Here is a 7,460-nt window from a genome sequence, read left to right as displayed (position 1 = left end):
TGGGTTAGGAAGGGGCCGCCTCTTGAAACTACCTCGGGACCAGTACGTGCAAGTAGTTGAGATGTTTCTCCAACAAATTCAGGCAGCTGCTAATTAAATGTTTAGTGTCCATGGAAGCTGGCCCTGCCTCATCGCTGCCAACCGTGTTCTAAACGTGCCACAGCTTCATCATCTCCTACTCCAGCCCCTGGAACGAGGGTTGGTGAATTTGGGCCTATGGGCCAAATCAAGTCGCAGTCCATTTTTGTAAAGTTTCATTGGGACCTGCCTGGTAGAAATGAATTCCTGTTGTCTCCGGCTACTCTGCTGAGGGCAGAGTTAAGTAGTTACAACAGAGGCCTTATGGTTTGCAAAGCTGAGAATATTTACTATGAACCTTTACAGAAAATGTTTGCTGACCCTGCTTTAGGACAAAATAAAGGCTGAATATAAGAGAGCTCTTTAAAATGAGTGAAGAGTGAATGCACACAACAGGCTGAAATCTAGAAGATTCCACCATGCAAAGAAAAACATTTTACAGTTCATTCAAATATGGTGCGAATTTAAATTTGTTCCATATGTTCTCTGATGAGAAACTGTTGTGTTGAGTCAACTGGTGAGTCTGTCTTTACCTGAAACCACAATGTCAAAATATTACCTCTTATAAAACCATATTTATGTAGTGTGTTTGAGAAAAACATTGTTATTCAGCAAAAAGGTAGTTACAGGGTGCACTGCATCTTCACTAGTACTTGATGTTGTCAGTGCTTCTTATTTTAGCCATTCTAATAGACGTGTAATGAATTCTCATCGTGGTTTTAATTTGCATTTCCGAAATAGCTGGTGATGGTGAACATCTGCTCATGTGCTTACTTGCCATCTGCATGTCCTCTTTGGCAAAGTGTTTGTTCAACTCATTTGTTTTTGTTTTTGGTTCTTTTTTTACTGGGCCACGATTTCTTTCTTCATGTGCCTTGTGGGTTTATTTTTTTGCCATGCCACATGGCATGTGAGATTTTAGTTCCCCAACCAGGAGACCAGGTATCAAACCCGTGCCCCCTGCAGTAAAAGCACGGAGTCTTAACCACTGGGCCACCAGGGAAGTCCCTCATTTGTTCATTTTTAAATTGAGTTGTTAATTTTCTTACTGTTGTGTTTAGAATCTCTATGTATTATGGGTACAAATCTGATGTCAGATACGTGCTTTGCAGTATTTTCTCCTAGTCTGCAACTTATCTTTTCATTCACTTAACAGTATTTTTCATAGAGCAAAAATTTTAATTTTGATGAAATCCAATTTATCAACTTTTTTTCCTTTTTATGGATTGTGCTTTTTTGGCTTCATGTCTAAGAAATCTTTGTCTAGCCCCAGTTCTCAAAGATTTTCTCCTAAATAGTTTATAGATTTTTATATTACATTTAGGCTTATGATCTGTTTTGAGTTAATTTTTTTTTTTATGTGAGGTTTATGGTTTTTGTTTTGGGGAGCATATGGATGGATGTCCAGTTGTTCTAGAACCATTTGTTTAAAAGACTATTCTTTTTCACTGAATTTCTTTTGTATCTTTGTCAAGAGTCAATCAGCCATATTTGTATGGGTCTATTTCCAGACTTTGTATTCTCTTTTGTTGATCTATGGGTCTGTCCTTTTACCAATACCACACGGTCAAGATTACTGTAGCTTGTATAAGTCTTAAAAATCTGGTAGTGTGATTTCTCCATCTTTATTCTTTGCAGAATTATTTTGGCTTTTCTATCAATTTTGCCTCTCTATAAATTTTAGAATCAACTTATCTATACAAAAACACTGCTGGGATTTTGATTGAAATTACATTAAATCTATATAAGTTTGGGGAGAATTCACATGTTTATGCTACTGAGTCACGAATCCATGAACATGATATATCTCTTCATTTATTTACATCTTTGGTTTCTTTTATCAGCATTTTGTAGTTTCAGCATGCAGATCCTGTATAAGTTTTGTTAGATTTAAAGCTAAATATTTATTTTCTTGGAGCTGTTATAAATGGTATTGTCCTTCTAATTTTGGTTTCTACTTGTTCATTGCTAGTATATAGAAATGCAGTTTCTATACTTTGATGTATTGACCTTGTATCTTGTGATGCAACTAAAGCAGTACTTAGAGGGAAATTTATAGCACTAAAATGCCTATGTTAGAAAAACAGTGTCAAATCAATGACCCTAGCTTCCACTTTAAGAAACTAGAAAAAGAAGAGCAAACAAAAATATAAGCAGAAGAAGGGAAATAACAAAGGTAGAGCAGAAGTCAATGACATTGGAAAGACAAAAATGATAGAGAAAATTTTATTAAACCAAAAGCTGGTTCTTTAAGAAGCTCAAAAAAAAAAAATGTAAACCTTTGTTGAGACTGATAAGGAGAAAAAGAGTAAACAAATGACCTATATCAGGAATGAGAGGAAACACCACTACAGATTCTACAGATACTACAACTAAAAGAGAATATTATGAACAACTTATGGTAATTTGACAATTTAGATGACATGGACACAAATTTCTTGGAAGATCAAAATTATCTCAGTTCACTCAAGAAAAAATATAAAATCTAAACAGCCCTATCTATGACAGAAGTTTAATTTGTAGTTTAAAATCTCACAAAAAGGGTCTTCCCTGGTGGTACAGTGGTTAAGAATCCACCTGCCAACTCAGGGGACATGGGTTCGATCCCAGGTCCAGGAAGATCCCACATGCTGCAGAGCAACTAAGCCCGTGTGCCGCAACTACTGAGCCCACGCACCACAACTACTGAAGCCCGTGTGCCTGGAGCCTGTGCTCTGCAACAAGAGATGCCACCGCAATGAGGAGCACTCGCACTGCAACGAAGAATAGACCCTGCTCGCCGCAACTAGAGAAAGCCTGCACACAGCAACAAAGACCCAATGCAGACAAAAATAAATAAATTTTAAAAATAAATAAAATCTCACAAAGAACCCTTTAGGCTTAGATCACTTTAGCGGTAAACGTTCAAGGAAGAAATAACACCAATTCTACACAACCTCTCCCAAGAAATCAAAGAGGAAAAAATATTTTCCTGTTACATCTATGTGGCCAACATTGCTCTGATCCCCAAACCAGACAAAAGACATTGCAAGAAAGGAAAGCTAGAAGATTACCTGCCATGAACATCAAGGTTCTTTGAGTTTTAGCAAATGAAATCCAACAAATGACTCATATAAAGAGCATAATATATCTTAACCAAATAGGGTTTATCCCAGCACTGCAAAGTAGGTTTAACATTTGAAAGTCAATTAATGTAATTCACCATATTAATACAGGGGGGAAATCATGTGATTAAATTAATAGACACAGAAAGTGAGTTGGACAGTTTAACACTGATTCATGATAAAAGCTTTAAGCAAATAAGAATTTAAAGGGAATTTCCCCAGTTTGAAAAAGCCCTTCTACCAAAAAATCTTCAGGAAGCATGGTGAATGTCTGGATGCATTCCTCCTACTAACCGGTCCAATGCAAGGATGTCCACTGTCACTACTTCTGAACATTTTACTGGAGGTTCTAGCCAGTGCAAGAGCGCAGTAAAGAAAAAAAGTACAAGAAAGAAAATTAAAATTATATTCAGAGATGACTTGTAGAAAATCTGACAGTGTCTACAAAAGGATTAATAAGTGAGTTTAGCATGGATGCAGGGTACAAGATTAATATTATGAAAACCGATTGTATTTCTATACATCTACCTTGCACAATCAGAAGTTGAAATTAAAAAACAATGCAATTGACAATGTCCAAAATTATCAAAATCTTAGTAAATTTGACAAAAGATGTGAAAGACCTGTATAGTAAAAAAAAAACAATTGCTGAGAGAAACTATTGAAGACCTAAAAGGGATATGTATAATACAATGTTCATGAATTGGAAACTCAGTGTTCTTAAGATGTCAATAAGAACAAATTTGAGGGGGCTACACTGCATAACTTCGAGACTATCACAAAGCTGCAGTAATCAGGATAGTATTGTATTAGTGTAAAGATAGATAAATAGACCCATGGAATAGATCCATGGGACTGTATAGAGTCCAGAAATAGAGCTACATATGTATAATCACTTGGTTTTTGACAAAGGTGGAAAGGCAGTTCAGTGTGGGAAGGATAATGTTTTTCAAAAAATTGTCTTGGAACAATTGGATATATTTAAAAATCTCCCACCCTTCTCATACCATCTATCAGGTTAATTCATGATGGATCATAGGCCTAAATGTAAAAACTAAAAAATAAAACTAGAAAAAAAAATGGGACAAAATCCTACTATCTTTGTATTTGGCACAGATTTCTTACACAACACAAAAAGTATGAACTATAAAAACAGGGCTTCCCTGGTGGCGCAGTGGTTGAGAGTCCGCCTGACGATGCAGGGGATGCGGGTTCGTGCCCCGGTCCGGGAAGATCCCACATGCCGCGGAGCGGCTGGGCCCGTGAGCCATGGCTGCTGAGCCTGCACATCTGGAGCCCGTGCTCCGCAAGGGGAGAGGGCACAACAGTGAGAGGCCTGTGTACCACAAAAAAAAAAAAAAAAAAAAGTCAAAATTTCAAACTTTTTGTCCTTTAAAAGTCACTGCTGCTAACCATTCCCCTGCCCCCATGAGTAGGGTGGCGCAAATAGCCTATCCTACCATATTCCCAGGAACAGAGCTGGGAAAGGTCTTCAACACCTAGTCAGAGTAAAGACGAACAGAACAGGTTTATGTAGGCTCTCTCTTGCTTCTGTAGGACCCATCCATGCGTGCCAATCCCACCCCTCATTGTAGCCCTCCATCTTACCTCAAACTCTTCCTCTGGTCAGGCCCCATGTGGTTCCCTGCCCTGTGAGACTTTCCCCATCTCCCTCAGGTAGACTAAGGCACAGCTGCTTTCTGGCTCCATCCAGGATGGTGATGCCACGGGTGCCCCTGCAGCTCAGTCTGCCGAGCGGCAGTGAACGCTGGGTAAGCCCTGCTTGGGAACAGCCACAGCAGCCTCTGCTCCCTCTGGGCTTCCCTGATGCAAACACTCCTGCAGAAGCTTCAGGAAAGAAGGAAGAGCAGGCATCAGAAGGCCTGGCCATAGCCTGCATTCCAAAGGTTTGCAAACTTGATCTCAGGTTACTGTCCTGTCTGTCCATTTGGAGCTCAATTCTGAGGTTCTCGTGGATATGTATAGAGCAGGCAGCAGCAGCCAGAACTAGAGAAGGTGAGTTACTCGAGGCCTGAGGCACCTGCTTTGTATCCTTACTGAGGAATGCAACCTTGGTTGTCCCCAACCAGCAAAGCAGAAAATAAGTTCCATGGCTCACCCCAACCAAAGCTCCACTCCTGCCAATAACTTTGAACTTTCTCGACCAAAGCGATCTGTCCTGCATGCTGCAAAGAGGAAGTGAACTCATTTTCTTATAATGGGGAGCTTTGAAAACAGTCACACCTTCGTTTGGTACTTGCCTTGATTGCAATTTATTAAGCCTAGAAAAGGGGACATGAAGGTCCAACACTTTCATTCAGATTTAATTGCCTAAATCCACGACCCTTTAATCTTATTTGCCCACACACACAGACACACACACACACACACAAACATACAACTGCCTACATTACTTTCCTCTTTAAATATTCCCCATTCCTCTGCTATTAAGATATAGGAAAGCTGATCATATCAGATTAATTTCAAGATAACGAGTCTAGGGTTACATGTCAAGGGAGAGGAGATAATAACCCATGAGAGGGCTTCCCTGGTGGCGCAGTGGTTGAGGGTCCTCCTGCTGATGCAGGGGACGTGGGTTCGTGCCCCGGTCTGGGAAGATCCCACATGCCGCGGAGCGGCTGGGCCCGTGAGCCATGGCCGCTGAGCCTGCGTGTCCAGAGCCTGTGCTCCGCAACGGGAGAGGCCACAACAGTGAGAGGCCCGCGTACTGCAAAAAAAATAAAAAATAACCCATGAGAGCTGTAACATTTCTTTGGGTCTCTGTTGTCCCTGCCAGCCCTGCCTCTCGCCTGGAGGGATTGGTGGGGATGGGGATCCATCCCACAGAATCAGAGCAGGAGAATTTGAGGGGTATATTTGTGTCTTTGAATTGTGATTTGAGAATAACAGAAGTAGGGGCCCCTGGATTCTGTAACAAAACAAGTACAGGATCACCTCCTGTAAGGGATTGCTTGTACTCAGAAACCTCATGGGGGTGCTGGGAGCAGCAGGAAGGGCTTGGGAGGGTGTAGTCAGCACTGCAGGAATGGCAGGGAAACACGCCAGCCTAGAAGATTCCTGCCCCAGGTATCTTGGTCATCATGTTATTAGAATGTTTGTGATCCCACTGGACTAAATTGATTGAGAGCAGACACAATGGCAGAGAGAGAGAGAGACAGAGATTTGAGACGATGCAGGGCAAATATAAGCTCAGGGCAGAGCCGGTAGTTCTGTGTGGTCAGCGTTGCATCAGAGATCCCTTCAGGGCTGAAAAGGACCTGACAATAGCCACTTGAGAAGCCCTGGTTTGATCTAGGTGACCATCACGCTTCCTGGATGGACACCTTTTGTGGCCCCCAAACCTTTCCCTCTTACCCCGATGCCCCTTACCCCTGGCTGCCATGCCACCCTCTTCCACCCCCAGCACCCAGCCCTTGCTGGGTCTGCCTCTGCAGCATCCACCTCTGCAGGAGACCCCAGCAGGGAGGACCCTCACCATGAAGGCAGTTACGGTGATTTTATTGAGAGGGGCCAAGACGAGGTGGCAGCGCCAGGAGTGGGGAGGGTCCAGATGCAGATGGCTACGCTCCTGGGAGCAGGAACGTGTCCCCTCTCTGGCCCAGCCCAAGGGGCTGCAATGGGAAGAGCATCGTCTCTTGCGCTGCCGTCCTCAGGACCAGGTGCCGCTGGCCTTTTGGCAGTTGTGTCTTGTGTTTTGCTGAAACAGATGAAGAAGACTGACTCAGGCAGATAACACAACATGGCAGTAAACTCTTACTGTGTCAGGGTCAAGGATGTGGGGTTTGTATCCAGCCCCAGATAACTGCTCCCCGGGGAACTAGTTGGAAATAGGGATAATAACTGTCAATTACAAATCGCCTACTGTGTGCGAGGCGCCTTTGCTGTGCTTCTCGATCACACCAGCTCTCTGTGCCAGGGGAGGGTGTGGTGATGGTGTTATTTTCATCTTCGTTTTAAGCTTATGGAAAGTGAGACTCAAAGTCATTACCCAAGGTCACGTAGGGTGTGCAGTGAGGTCGGAATTTCTGACTCAGAAAGTGTTGCTCTAGGTCAGCTCTGCTGCACCGCTGTCCAGACATGAGGAAGGAAGGTAAGGGGAGGGCCCCCCATTGCCTCTAGTTGGCACCCAGACTTTTCTGATGCTGCTGCCGACTGCCCAGTCCTCGGCCAGCAGTGTTGGGCCCTGGCCCCAGGCTGCTGTGGCTCACCCAGACTTCCTGACGCCCGCTGGCAGCAGGGCATGGTATCTGGTATCAC

Source organism: Mesoplodon mirus, assembly GCF_964341445.2.
Source record: "Mesoplodon mirus genome assembly, chromosome: 7".
NCBI lineage: Eukaryota > Metazoa > Chordata > Mammalia > Artiodactyla > Ziphiidae > Mesoplodon > Mesoplodon mirus.
Note: the sequence above shows the minus strand (reverse complement) of the source record.